The following is a 14241-nucleotide window of genomic DNA, read 5'->3' on the forward strand; positions in this document are numbered from 1 at the left end:
AGTTGTAGCTGGGAAAATTTCTTACAAGTAAAGTTGAAAGCTTTTGAAGCAGACCGATATGGTGAATTATTAGATAGACATGAACAAACATCTTGGTTTTACCATAGTAATTCCCATACAAACTTCAAATGGTTTGTGCCATCTCAGTTTCTCACCAAATGGGTTCAAATTTTGAGAGGTTGGTCAGGATCCGATTTGGAATCGTTTAAGTATTGTGGAGCGAAAATTTAAAATTTTGCATCACTCTGATAATGTCAAATGACAGCATTTCACAAATTGCACAACTTTGTCTAAGACGGTAGCTCGCTTGAGCTTCATTTAGCAATGATAGACTACAGCAAAGATAAACTCTGTGGCATGATCCCGAACTAATATGATAGTGTCAAATGACGGTGCTCGATACACTGATCAACTTTGCTGTAACAGTTTGAAATGTTATTTTGCATGGTGTTAAAATCATCTATTGTCTATGGAATCGTATTCTAAATTATAACTGAGTATGTATGATCAAGAACCATTGAATTGGTGCGATTTTATGAGTGAACATATTACTTAGGGGCTGTTTTCATAAACTACGTAGATAGAGGGAGGGAGGATTGACAATTATCTACGGCCCATACAAATTAAAAAAATTTGTATGGACAATTATCTACGCAGGAGGAGGGGGGTCAATAATCCCAAAAAACTTTCTATGTAGTTAATGGGCAGCCCCTTAGTATATACTTTTGGTCACACACCCAGCCAGAATTGTATTTTTTTTAAATTTACATTTCAAATGAGGTAAAAACATTGTGTTTTGGATAACCCTAATGTCTTATGAGTTACTTTTCATTAATACCAGAGGAAGGTTAATGATCTCAGAGCATCCCTAAAGTTCCCTCAATTCTCCTAAAGTTCTTGATACTGCCCTGACATAAATGGAACTCTCCTAAAAATCTTTAAAACTATCCTGATGTTGTCTGGGTTTCGCTGAAGATTCAGAATTTTCATTGAAGTTTTCTTAAGTTCTCTGGACTACCTTGAAATCCCTGAAACTTTTTTTAGATCTCTCGGGATTTTCTAGAAGTTCATGGAACTGTTTGGAACTTACGCTTGCAGATATTAAAACTTCCCCGGAAGTCGTGGACTATCCTGCAGTTCTCGGAACTTCACTGAAGCTATTGGAACCGCCCATCAGTACTCTGAAATTCCCCAAAGATCTCTGGATATTCCTGAAGTTTTCAGAACTTCTTAAAAGTCGCAGCAGTTTTCATGAAGCAAATAAGACCGCCTTGAAATTTTTTAAACTTCCCTGAAGTTTCCAAAATATTTCGGAACTTTTCTTATGTTCTCGCAGTTTGTTGATTAAACTTCCTTGAAATCATAATTTTGTGTGTGAAATTAATGGGACTGTCCTAAAACACTCTAAACTTTCTTGAAGTTCACGAAGCTTGCCTTAAATTCTCTCCAAATTTACTGATGTTGATCTGGAATCTAATCTAATCTAATCTAACACCAACACAGCTCTTGAAAGCATCCTGGAAAGTGACGGATATACCTCCATCATTTTTCTTGTCTATTTGATATATGTTTCACATCGAAGATGCGTCACACATATCAAAACGGCCACGCCTACTGTGTAGCATTTAAGGGGCAAGATAATTCAGAAAACATTAGATGAAACGTGGACATCTCGTACCGTACGTTCTGATTTTGATAATTATATGATTGGTTGATCGTTGGAAGCATCAAAACTAGAAAGGTTCAGTGATGTTCTATTTTCTTCTGACGGTTGGGACATGAGCACTAACTCTTGTCCTAGCCTTTTATGGCTTATGGCTATAGCGCCATTACTGGCTTTCTGAAAAGAGAAGAGGGAAAGGAAGTGGAGCAGGACAAAGGGAAAAGGATTATTTAAACTCTATGAGCATAAACAATATTTTTGATTTGAAACATACAATATAGAAATGCATAACGGCGGTGGTCACTACCCGAGTCTTGTCACTATTATCAAGTCAAAACAAGAAACAAGGACAAAAATGTGATCCTTTGATAACTGGACAATGATGATTCCCTAGTTTGAAGTTGTCACGAATAGGGTTCGGTGGTAGATCTTATACCAGTAAAGCACCACAAAAAGGTTATCTCCCAACGTTACTGGTTTGCAAAGATAAAAATTTACAAAATGGAACGAACTCACCAAGTTTAGCCAATTGAACCTGAAGGCTGCTTGACATGTGTTGATGTAGAAGTCCAAATTGTAGACGAAGCTTGACGAAGATCAACATGAACTAGTCCGGTTTATGGTAGTTGCGCGGAATGTCTTCCGTCGATTTGAGATAAACAAATGTTCGGATGTATGTAGTCAATTTTTTTATGTGCATTGGCAAGCCTTTTCATGGCCAATAGTCAGGTTCGACGCTGCGACTCTGTAACCCGCCAGCCTGTCGAGCTTCCCCTTTTTGATAATTGGATGGCTTATGCGCCACTCCAAAAGGAGACCATCCAACAAGTTAATGCGTTGCCCGGCTATGAGACCTTCATGATGGATGATCAATTTTCCCGAAGAGGGGAAGGAAGCTGACTGGCCGACTTAAATACGTCCACTGTACTTCACGTGACACGTGTGGATGCCACTAATCTTCAAAACACGTACACGAGGTTATCAATAGAAACGACCGAGCACCAGAAGCTCTTTGGCGGGGTTTTTCATCACCGGCCCAGCCTCAAAATCCCAAAAAGTTCTGACCCGTTTCCAAATAGAGAGCAGTCAAATGGTCAGTAACGGGCTGACCTCCCAGTAACATCAAATTCCAAAAGAAACTAATATCGAACACGGAGCAACATGAAAACCTTAACAGAAATTAACCAAATAACATTCAAATATATACAACGGATTACATTCAGTGTATAGATACGGAAAACGGTTTATTGGGAAACATTTGTATAGTTCTACATAATATAAAGCTCCACTCTCATTTCAACGCAATTATAGCACAAAGCGTTTTATTGTTGCTCTACTTCCCTACATTCGTATTGTATTTCTAGGCCTAGATTTTTGTTGTTCCTTCTTCCCATGTGCGTGTTCACTGTGTGCAGGTTCTTCTGTTGGTACTCACTTTGTCGGTGGATTCACATTCCGACATTCATTCTAATCTAGTCCCGTTTATTAATGGACATACGGGCTAGATAAGTTTGTGCCTCTACGAGTCACATGGCCATGGACGAAACAAACGGATAACATGCATATTTTTAGTACTCACGACCTAGGATTTTCTGCTGCGTTGGTGAGGAGACCGGCGGTGGTACCGAAGCTGCGTTGCGCACTACTTCGGTCCGGAAACTATCATCGATGCGATGAACTGATGGGTGTCTCCTACACCGATTCGCGGGCTTACGCGTGGAGCGTGGTACATACGCTCGATTGTCCGGATGCTGTTGCTTGCGCGCCGAAACAGTAGTTTGCACGTGTTCGGTTGCTGTTAACCGATACAGCGATGATGAGCCTGCCTGCCAAAGGCGCGAAATTGGTGAAAGCGTCCTTCTTCCGGCCACGTGTACCCCGGGATCCTTTGTAGCTGATAGGTGGGATCAAAAGCGGTCGTAACTGAAACGGAGGTGTGTCGGCAATTGGCTTGCGCAGCCACGAACCTATTATGTTTCAGGAAAACCAATGCATGCATGGGGATAATCACAATCACGCCCTTAAGGTTATCTGAACCAGTAGATTTACCTGACTATGTTCACTTCTGCACACACTACCGCCAAACTTCTTGCACTAATAACTAATTTGTGCCTAACTAAGGGAAAGGAGAATTAGTTTAGCAAATGCCCTATTAGGATTTCATGTCACTTTATGCACACCCTTTTAAACCCACCACGGCACGGATCAAACACTGACCACTCTTGCCTCTTCCACGAACCAGAACAAAGTGGAAGATTAAGGACTGAGGTAATCCTCAGATACCGCGCAAGGAGATCTTCGTCCTCAGATGACGCGAATTTGGACGAAGTCCAAATCACGATTTCCGATTCTCTAAATTACTCACGCGTAATTCCTACCAAAATTAGTGGCATCTCATTCCAACTGCCTATTCAAATCAACCAGTCAAATTCTCTCCCAAGTTCGTGAAAAGTGCGCAAAACCGAATATGAAAGGTCAACGCATTTTGAATCGATTAGCTTGTGGGTCGATGCCCGCAAGCTAATGCGGTGAAATTGTGGCATCAAAGTGATACACCAAGCAAACTATCAGGCTATCGGGACATTTCCTTTGCGCTTGTAGCTTAGCGCAGGGAACTCATTCGAATTATTTTATTGCTACTGGAACTCTTCTAACTGTGGCTCTCCCTTGGCGGTGAATACATTTAGGCTGAAATTTTAAAAACGAGCTTTCATGCTATAAATAATTTAACGTGACTACACACAAAACTAATGATAACGAATTGGAAAACTAACTATATTTACAATTGATATATCTTAAATGATATCATGAAATTAATACAGCGTACTTGCTACAACTCAACGAATGATTGAACTCATGGAGGTTCTACTTGTCTTCGGAACAGCTTCTCAGCGGGAAATAACAGGGACGTAGAACTAGATACAATGAGATGCAGCTCTCGCAGGGTTTCTTCTGTCTTAGCGAACTCAGTTAGGAACTAGAAATTGTCCCCTGGGCCTGGTTTTGGCCAGATCAGCAACCGATTATAGATTTAAAAAAAACTACACGAAAAAAAAACAAACGTCAGGTACGATAACACGCACAGCCTACTCCTTACTGATGTTGATCTGGAATCGACCTAAAGCTCTCCAAACCTCCATGAAGTTCTCTGGACTTCCAAGAAAATTTCTGAGAAGTTTCCGAAACTGTTCTTAAGTTCATTAAACTTCTCTGGAGTTTTATGGACAATACTATAATTTTCGGAACTTCTTGGACGTTCTTGATATTTTCCTGAAACTAATCAAACTGCCCAGATGTTCTCAAAATCTTAATGTTCTCTCTATTTTCCTGATTCCTGAATTTTTAAGAACTGTCCCGAAGTTCTGCTTCCGTTGATAAAAATGTTAAACTTATTTCTGAAATGTTGTTTTTTAACTAACCTTAATAATATTCTACCATTCGTTTAACCTCTTCATCCCACTGATAAAGAAAATCTAGGTCTACTAAGCGAATAACTGATACATGACAGTTTTTATAAGTAGGTTAGACGACCATCACATTTTTATCGAGTAAGATAATATATCCTTCAAAACAGCTAACAACAATCAACAACAGTTCAGTCCAATCTCAACAATCATTCTTCATTAACGAAGTCAATGTTTTATTATTCTAACGTTGAAGCAATCAGAATAATAACAGTCTATTAACAACCTTTTTTTTTCAATTTCAATTTCAGAATGGACTCGGAAATGACCCTCTGTCTGCGAAGGAGGTAAGATCAACAGCGCTTTATCCAGTCAAACTACATTTACCTATCACCGTCTAATTCCACACACGGTCGCTGAAACCCTTTCAATATACAACCTCATCGTGAAACAAAATGACCAAGAACCGCGCTCACCGCTGTACCACGCCTCACACACACACGAAACCGCCCTTTCATCGTAATTCCGCCTTCCGATCAGACTCCTTTATTGAACAGCTGAAATTATAAGTAATGATTTTATTGAGCGCGATTTAACCTGCGCCATAAAACAAGCTATCAACGGTTGTAAAAAATCACACTTCCAGAAGCACACGCGACATGTCCGATGACTGTGTTTACAATAGCGCCCTCTATCGGACGGAACTGACCCGGGGAACTGCAACCTGAAGTCTCTAGTACCAAACTGTGTTATTTACTTTGACTCGGCATGCCCGAAGGTTATCGTGGACGGCGGACGGCGTCGCGACCACAGATTACCGCCTAGAGATATGCGATTGCGAGATTTCCTTACTTGTAGAGAACCGATCGCTATCGAGGCTGGCTCAACTAATTACGCCCGATAGGTGCGTTTGGAGCGTTCGGCGGTCGGTGGCTAGCTGAGTGCGTGTATTTGTTTATTAAGATGGGGAGGGACACATTCGAAGCCGGCAGAACTAGATGCCAATTAGCTACTATTAATCACTCAGAGTTCGAGTGTATGTGTATGAGCGGGTGAAGCTTATTCAATGTAGGATATTGAAAATGAAAGTCCTTGGCATTGACCGTTTCCTATTTTTGGTTGTCTGGTTGATATGATGATCTATAGATAAGTAAATTTTAAATTTTCTTGCACTGATTGTACTCTTATCAACAGTGAAGTGCATAATTGAAATGTCTTAAAATGGATAATCTGGATTTCCATGAACCTCCACCTGAACTCCGTGGAATCAGCCTCCATAACTACAATAACAGTAACAACATAGCTTTATAAATCAAAAGAAATCGATAAATATTAGCCCTGATCTTGAATCGATATCAAATTGAGCTATAAACCGTAAAATATTGCTCCTCCTGATGGAATACCACCTCGGATTACTTCTGCATTTTTTGCAACTTTCCCCCTCGCTGCACTGACATAAAGTCTGAAAGTCGCACCTCCAATGCATGAGACGATCCCATTTTTGCATACAAACGCTACTGTGCGGCTTGCTAGCCAGAGTCCCCATAGGGATACTGAGACACAGTAAAAACAAGCCTCAACAACTGTTGATCGAAATTAAAAATTCAGCTTCTTTGCGCACAGTGCACAAAACACCTGAAAGAGGTGGCGATCGGGACTGAAAAATGGTGCGCCTGGAACAGGAGAAACCAGCAATTTATCAAATGGCACACACCGACTACCATTGGGTCACCGTGCGGCAGCCATAAGGCTGTGAAGTAGAGAGGTAGGTATCATGCAAGCCGAAACGCTCCCACCTAATCGAGCACATGATATGATAGGTTGCCGTTTCTGCACAAGGGAACAAGTGCATCTCGGGACTGTGAGAAGGATGCAACTTTTTATTATGCATACACTTCGGTTAAATCTCTGCGCCTCTCTCGCTCGCCGGTGAGCGCTGCATACGTGCATAATTAAGATTATATTTATGAGCACGCTAACTTGTTGTCCACGATGAAAAGTGGACATAAATTGTGCTTGTCTCTAATCGTACTTTGATGATTTAGAGGCCGAAGATGGCGCTGGCAAATGCTGCCGAACGTTCGACCAACCAAGACCCAGTCGAGGCGAACCAGAGCCGATGGATGCTACTTTCAATCTCTGGTTCATGGGATTAAGTTGTAGTAGGTACGTATATACTACACACCGGTTTGGGGATCGATGCGAGTGTTGTACTTTGTAATCAACATGTTTTAATTTAGATATCGTATTAATTTTTGTTATTAATACGGCAGCGACACTTCTACATGCATAGATAGAATGAACGGCATTCGGTGTTATGTAACTTGAAATGGTTGTTACTTCTCTTTTGACGCATTTTTTATCCAGTGTCCCTCCATCTTGCACAAGAAACACTAATTTTTGATCTCATCGTTAAATATTTTTCCTATTGGATTGCGGAAATGAGGCATCGATGGATATTCATCATCAACCTTCAAAATGGCATTAACGAAAAATAAACCAATTTTTATTAAACCGGATGCATTTGAACGGAAATTTATAGCAGTTTTAATAAATCATTTGAAAATTTTATGTTCTGGGTGCCCCGGAGGATGAACCCAATTGAATTTCCAACGGACAACTTGAAAACATACTGGATTGAGCTTTGTTTAGGATATGCAAGTGATAATTCAGTAAATTAGGGAGAGGCATTTTATTATTTATTATTATTTATTTCGTCAAGTAAAAGTAGACTAAATTGGTAAAAATGTGTTACTGAAATGCTATGCATTATTTCTAGATGGTTTAAGTTGGTTATTAATTTATTATTCAGTCATTCCATAGCAAAACGATACAGTGGTTCTAATAATTTCGTTAAAAGAAATAATTTCTCCCTTATTGTAAAATATTAGACATGTATTGTTTAATGTTGTCATTAGGGTGACTATTTCTATGTTGAGGAGGATCAAAAAATCGATTGTTTTCAAAAATTAAACGTCATGACCATAGTCACTATAAATCAATGAAGACGCATGGTAGTCTAGTTGCATAGGAGTATTGTATGTATGTATGTGTGTGTGTGTGTATGTATGTATGTATGTATGGAAAGGAAACCACTCATTGTTGCAGGCACAACCATTAGACAGTGGACTGTTCACCTCGTACGACTTGATCAAGTACAACACCTGATTGTATTCAATTTACCATTGGATGAAGGACCAAAAACGGAGGGTGAACCTGATTCACGATCTGTTAACGACAGGAAGATGGCAATTCCACTCTCCCCATCCAAATTGCTCCAATCGAGTGCCCTGGATGGACCGTTCCATACCCAGCATATAATGTGTCATATAATAATGGAATAAATGTTAAGAGAACAATGAGGGAAAGATCTCACCCGATATGTTGCCAAGGAATCCATAACTTCACGGTGAATTTGAAAAGCCCCCAGAGATTAGAGAACGATTTATATCCTTCTACAGTTAGATAAAAACTATCGTCTCTGAAAGACTCTCTATAGAACTATACGATGAAAGCGTGAAATCTGAACACGGTGAACCGGGCTCCCAGGAGGCAATGCAATTCGCAGGCACACTTACAACCACTGACCACTGCTTACAAAAATACACAGCCGTTCGAAGAAACAGATCCAATAAACGTCACACTCGCGAAAGCACACCCGTTGTCGGAATGGAATTGATATGGAATTTCCACTGAAAATCAACCGAAAATGCACGAATTTTACCACACCCAACTGCGAAACACTTCAAAAGCACTTTTGGTACACTTTCGATCGAAAACACTTAATTTTTTTCAAAAATAGTTGCGAACGAACGAACATCATAAACTGAAATTAAAATTAGCACTCGCGATGCCACAAATTTTTGGTCCGGGATAAAAAATCAAACAACGCAGATAGCGCCAAATCTTCTGATGCTTGCAAACATGATGAATCATGTTTTCTTTCTCGATTCTAAAACTTCTCGAAAAGCGAGAAAAGCACCAATCACACTCGTATAAATGTCCGGGCTGATCAGGCAAATGCAGCCAAAAACTATGAAAACGAACGCACGCACAAAACAGAGAGCAAATTTTAACCACCACCGTATCCGAAGGGGTTCGAAACTTCACTCGAATGAACATCCAGCCCCGAATCTGTCTAGTTGCATAAGAGTATTGAACAAAAACCCAAAAATTGAAAAAAATCATAAAAATATAATTTAAAAATGATAAAATCGCTGCGTTTTTAATACGTTGTGTGAAAATCCTACATTTTCAAGGAAAAATATAAAAACATATCTACAAACCATGAAAACCATAAAAAATAAATACAATCAATGTTTTCCAATTTTTTTATATCATTATATTTTTCCTAAAAAGAATTTTTACCTTTCATTTGATATTTTCACCTTTGAAATCGCCCAGTGCACATAGGAGTATTTGACCCAAAAAGTTGTCCAAACTTCAAATTGATGATTTGTTGTTGACATTGATTCAAAGTTTGATAGTTATGTGATGTCTCATGTGAAATTGTATTCAAAAAGTAAAAAAAAAGAATAATCTCCCTAAAAGTTCAATTTGAATTTTGCTCTATTCGTTATAATTTATCTAATTATATTTATATAATATGTTGCCGCATTATTTCATCATCCATTGTAGAAATAATAACTCTAATTCAACGTTCTAGACTCTAAAACAATGAATGCAATGAACAGAACTTTAAAAAATTGCATGCAAGCATACGCAAATTGAAATATTTACCTTGGCAAAAAATACCAATGTATCGTAAATTCGCATAAATTCGCAAACAAGTTAGAACCCTAATCTATCCTACAGTATCAAACATTCTGCCCGGAAATGCCCGGAAAATTGACAAAAATACCTTTCAAACATAAGAAATAAGCTAAACTCGTGACTTGCTTCTACCTTGATAATTACTATGTTTGCGCTTTGAAATTCATTGCTTTTGGAGTTCAAAATATTCTACATACCTTTATCTTGAAAATCAATTTTAATTCAGGTTGATGCTAAGCCTAAAATTCGAAAAACTTTTGAGAGAACTTTTCTTATTTTCAAACTAAATTTCAACATGCAACTAACAACTGATCTTTGACAGCCGACAAAGGAACATAAAATGGCTGCCACATAGTGCACTGGAGAGTTAGGAGCACAGTGGCGTGCAAAACGATGTTCTAGGCAGCTTTTTGAGTTTTGCCATTTTGGCTAGCATTCTTGCTTAAATACTCCTCTGTGCAGTGGTTCATAAGTTATGAATTTTGGTAAAAACTCATATTTGGAAAAACTCGATTTTTTTGACCACTCTAACATGGAAATGGTCACCTTAATGACAAAATAAAAAAAAAATATGGGTCGAATATTTTGCGATAACGAACAAAATTTCCTATTCATACGAAATTCTGAGAACCACTACATCGTTTTGCTATGGAATGGCTGTATTTAGACATAGTGACTTGCAAACAGTGTTGGGAAAATATAAACAAAATCAAACCTCACCGACGCTCAAGATCACGCTTGATTTTTGTCGACAAAAATCAACAAGCAAACAACTGCGGTGATATTGCAGCTCAGAATATCAAGCTAACAAAACTCACCAGCTGCAAATCTCAACAAACTATGGTGAGATTCAATTTCATGATTTTTGCTTTACACCCGAACGCAACCGAAACTGCCATTACGGCTAGCAGCAGTCACTTCGTGTCTGCCATCGATGAAAAGTAAAAAGAGATAGCAAACTATACTTTCTCTTTCTAAGAAAACGATGTGCAACAGAATCATTGTTATGTCGAGTCAACTCTCTGCTTGATTTTTGCACTTTGTGCGTAGTCTCGCAATATCAAAGGAGCTTGTTAACTCAATATCAAGCATGATATTTTGTTCCAAAATCAAGCGTGGTATTGAGAGCATATGAGGGTGGGAAAAATATCAATTGATTGATGATTTTGCCAACACTGCTTCCAAGCGTAAATTATACTGTCGTATTATTCAATTGACGGGGCCATTTCTTGCGTAATTTGTTCTGTGTGATTTTTCTGAGAATAATTACCCGGTTCTAATATGCTGACAGGGTGTGTGAAAGTTTAATTGTAAGAGTAATTCTCATGATTCTATGCGATATGAAATAATGTCATTGGGGCACCCCGAAATGGGTTCTGAAACTTTATTTTGAAATAAAAACAAATTATTCGTTTGCGTTGCGCTAAGTGTGATTGGCGCCAATACAAAAGTCTAGACTCTATTCGTATGTTTTGCAATTTAAAGACTTAAAATTATATGTTGGTTCGGTCAAATGCTTTATTTAAGTCAGTATAAACACCTTCTACATGCTTGCCATTGTATTTTGCGTGAAGAATGAAGGTTAAAAATAGTAGCTGAGTTGTCTTCAAAAAAAGCCGTGCTGTTTGTTTGTAATTTGATTTTTTTTTCTTGCTAAGAAATTGTATCGTTTACGATTGATTCAAAAAGTTTTAGAATTTGAGCGATAATGGCAATCCCATTATAATTACGAATGTAAAATTTCTTGACTAATTTGGAAATAGGCACCAAATGAGACGATTTTCAAATTTCGGGGAGTTTTCAATATTAAACATATTGAAAAGGCGTTCTAAAGGAAGGGAAAGTTGTTTTAAAAGATTCTTCAAGAATACAGGTACAATTCCGTGAGGTCCTGGTCCGTTAGGTGCGTCCACATTTTTAGTTGAAGATTTCAGAACGACTTGCACCTACAATGCATTCGTGACGGAAATTTATTACTTTTCAAATTCGTTTTTACATAATTGAATAAGAACTTTCTTAGGGCATGATTTAACTTCATTTTTGACTTTAAGAACAAATATTTCATGTGCAGAGTTAATGGCTGTGTTGCGTTGGTTGCATACATTATGATAGTGTTGTAAATTTTTGCTAGTGCTTTCCTTTTTGTATAATTTGTGAGCTTTCTGCTTTTTGTTCTTCAAATGTTTTAGTTGTGAATTGAACCACACTTGCAGTTTGATATTTTGTGTTTGCCTTCTTATTTTTACTGGTACGATTTCTTAAATTATGTTCTGAATACTTAAATGAAATCTGTCAACTTCAGTGTCGATATTTCCTTCAATACTTATTATATTCTGGAAAATTAACATTGCAAGTTTTATTGAGGTTTTGAAGCACTCTACAAGTCTAAATCATGGTCTACACAGCCATCATAAAACCCAAATTATCACTTGAGTACATTTGGTTTCTTCGTCATTTGCTTTATGATATTCCGGCACTTCCTCGTACTCCCAGTCGCTGGGAGAAGTGGGGGAAGTATTATGATGAAACACTTAATTTGTCCATAAAGGTGATTTACGTAATTCAAAAGATTAACATTACTGGACACTTTATCGAAACCGATTTCAAGGAAATGGCTAGATCTTGGTTGATTCTCAACAGATCTTGGATCTGTGGTCAGCATTTATTTCAGAACTGCTTCTAGTATCAAGAAAAATATGAATTCAAACAAATTTTCAATCCAGAAAACATTAAAGCCCCAAAAATAAAAAAAATAAATCGAAACGTTAATGCCATTTTAATTTTGACCAAATGTAGCCCGTCACTATCATTTTGTCCCTGTAGACACCTAGCACACCTATGTGTCCAACTCCCGAATGACACGTTTAACATTTTCGGATTTCGACAGAGCCAGCGGGACCTCCGTTGGCAAATCGTATATGTTCTAAACGTCGCCCCCGCAATTGACATGCAGAAAACACATATTCTAAGATAAATAGTTCAGTTCAGAAATCACTCGCAGGTAGCACTAGTGGGACATTTCTTTTGAATTGTTTGCCATCAGATGGACTAGTTACAAGGTTTCCGTCTTCAGCACAATTGTTCAGATGGGCAAGACCTATTTTGTGCTATTAAGCTCAGTACATAATTCACTCACTGTTCAAATTAGAAAGATCTTGGAGTTGCACTGTTTACCTTTGAAAAGGTCTTGTACATCTGAACAACTTTACCCAAGACCGAAATCTTTTATCTACCCCATAAATCAAGTTAGAGTAAACAATCCAAAATGAATGTCACTCTAGCGTTGCCTGGTGAGTGAATTCTGAACTAATTTCTTTACCATGAGATAGATCTTGTCCATCTGAACAACTTTACCAATGAGGAGGCACCCAAAAAGTATTGGCGCAACGGTGACAACAGCATCTTTGTTGTTCTTTGCCCAAGATCAAAGCTAGGATGGTATCTGTATTTAAATATTTTGTCCATGTAACATGTCGAAATTGAACGAAATATAGTATGGCACCTTTATAGATTCTATCATACTGTCATAAGTCGAAATAATGTGAAGTTTAAAGACAATTTTGAAGTGGTAGATATGCCTTTGATACTTTTTAAAAAGATACAGCAGCATCAAAAGCACATGTTGAATTGTGTCTATGTTGCCCATACAAATATTCAATTAAGTTGTCCTTTAGCATGTTTTTTTTATCATGCAATATTATTATTATTATTATTATTATTATTTAATTTTATTCATCGGACTATTGTCTACATGAAACAACCTTAAAGCTAAAACAATTCAAGTGTTTCTAATCCGTGCCAAAAAGCGAGATGAAGATTCCCCAAATTCGAATAATTCTTCGACAGCCGTAAATGTACGCATCATAGTTGTTAGTGGTTCGTTGTAACCGAACGCCGTTCGATGGTACCGCGGTTGGAGAAGGGTACCACTTCGTAATGTTCTCGGTGGTACTCGGATATCCAACAGCGAGAGAAGCCTCGAGCAGTCGACCTCACCATTCAATAGCTTGGCAACAAAAACTGCTTGCTGATTTTTCCGTCGGCATTCCAGAGTATCCAAGCTCAGCAGATTGCAGCGATCAGAATACGGCGGGAGATTTTGCGGATCACGCCATGGTAGATTACGTAATGCTATCCTGATAAACTTGCGCTGAACACTTTCGATCCTCAAGCTCCAAGTCAACTGATGAGGAAACCAGACCAAGGAGGCATTTTCCAGGATTGGTCGCTCAAGTGAGTAATAGAGAGCTTTCAGGCAGTGTGGGTCAATGAAGTCCTAGCTGGCGATTCGCCTTTGTGATCAGAGCAGAGCGGTGGAGGTTGAACGTCAACTTATGGTCCAGTAGAACACCAAGATCGCTGAACTGGTCGGTTCTTTGAAGAACCACACCGTTGATGGCA

The 14241-nt window shown here is 38.4% G+C and overlaps 1 long non-coding RNA gene across 1 annotated transcript in view; it reads left to right on the top strand.

Annotated features, from left to right (window-relative positions):
* Nucleotides 1–14241, top strand: part of LOC135702254 (uncharacterized) — a 298827-nt gene that overhangs the window by 129010 nt on the left and 155576 nt on the right. The window contains exon 2 of the long non-coding RNA XR_010517692.1: nt 5379–5414. This is a non-coding gene — a long non-coding RNA (uncharacterized LOC135702254). The remainder of the gene's footprint in view (nt 1–5378; nt 5415–14241) is intronic.

Source organism: Ochlerotatus camptorhynchus, unplaced genomic scaffold (assembly GCF_037179485.1).
Source record: "Ochlerotatus camptorhynchus isolate MF236.1 unplaced genomic scaffold, CSIRO-AGI_Acam_v1.1 ptg000189l, whole genome shotgun sequence".
Taxonomy (NCBI): Eukaryota; Metazoa; Arthropoda; class Insecta; order Diptera; family Culicidae; genus Ochlerotatus; species Ochlerotatus camptorhynchus.